This window comes from Apis dorsata, unplaced genomic scaffold, assembly GCF_000469605.1.
Source record: "Apis dorsata unplaced genomic scaffold, Apis dorsata 1.3 scaffold_757, whole genome shotgun sequence".
NCBI classification, from domain to species: Eukaryota; Metazoa; Arthropoda; class Insecta; order Hymenoptera; family Apidae; genus Apis; species Apis dorsata.
This window is the reverse complement of record NW_006263910.1, coordinates 9,547-10,769: the sequence shown is the minus strand read 5'-3', so window position 1 is coordinate 10,769 and position 1,223 is coordinate 9,547. Positions and strand designations below refer to the sequence as shown.

The following is a 1,223-nucleotide window of genomic DNA, read 5'->3' as shown; positions in this document are numbered from 1 at the left end:
GAATCGACACGAGTGACTGGTTGTATACGTAGATTTTTGCACGAGCACAGTGACCACGGGTATTATTATATATACCCGTGAGTAGTAACATTTTGTTTTATTTATTAGATCAGGATAGATTTTCTTGCACATCGCGTTTTTAACAAGATAATATTGATAATTAATATTGTATGAATAAAATTTTAAAATAATATTTATAATTTAATAATAATAATATAATAATAAAATTGTGATTATATTATAATAATGATTATTTATTATCATATGATAATAAACAATATTCAATTTCACCTACTTCATTGTATGATTTTCTTTGTTATAAACATAAGTTTGAAATTAAATTATAAAAATATAGTTTTGTATTCCTTTCGTACAAAAATGTAATAAATTATATGTGCAAGAAGATATTTCGTGACAGATAGATTTCTGAATCAAAACAACAAGTTTTAAATACTGTTATCACATTTTCGAAAATGTGTTTTGATGAAGAGATCATCTGAGGTTATTTTTTATTAATATTTTATTTAAAATCAATTATCCTTTATTATTAATTATCACAAATAAATTTCTTATTAATTATTTGTACATATATATATTTTTTCCTTATTTAATATAAAAGTCAGTAATAATTCATTATATTTCTAAAAATTTATTAAAATTTGAAGTAAAACGAATAAATATTAAAGAACATTAGTCCGTTAGATTGAAAATTAATACTTTTTTTAGCTCAGGATTTTCAGATTTAACCCCTTCCGTGTTCATTGCCAGGATCTCACTCACGTGCCCAAGTGCTACTTGGGTGAGAGAAAGGCAATGGGCATGATGACTTTAGTTCATAAGCTAATAAAAAATTAGCGATTGACGATGTGTTAGTGTATCGTGCACGACGTATTTTCCATATTGTGTGTGTATGATTAGGCTATGGAATTGCGTCGTTTCAAATTATTATTCCATTCACAATTAATCAGTCAAATTACAAATTTATAATAATAATTTTACATCCGCTATTAAATATTGCGGATTATAAATAATAATATTAATTTATTCTTAAATTATAACAATACGTATCGTATCATCCAATCCAGTAATCTCATTTTCTTAGTCATACGTATTATTTTAATCATGACTGTACATAATTACGATTGAAATGCGATGTTTTTATCGCAATTTTCGCAATGGTTGCTAGCCATCGTCAGTCGATTTCAGAAAAATGGTACGTAAAA

The 1,223-nt window shown here is 25.3% G+C and overlaps 1 protein-coding gene across 3 annotated transcripts in view; it reads right to left on the bottom strand.

The window, feature by feature from the left end:
- LOC102671002 (single-minded homolog 2-like) overlaps positions 1-80 on the bottom strand; it is a 35,082-nt gene extending 35,002 nt beyond the window's left edge. For all 3 annotated transcript variants that reach the window (XM_031513824.1, XM_031513826.1, XM_031513827.1), the window contains exon 1: positions 76-80. The gene's annotated coding sequence lies outside the window, so the exon portion shown is untranslated. The remainder of the gene's footprint in view (positions 1-75) is intronic.
- Between the last annotated feature and the right edge of the window lie 1,143 nt (positions 81-1,223).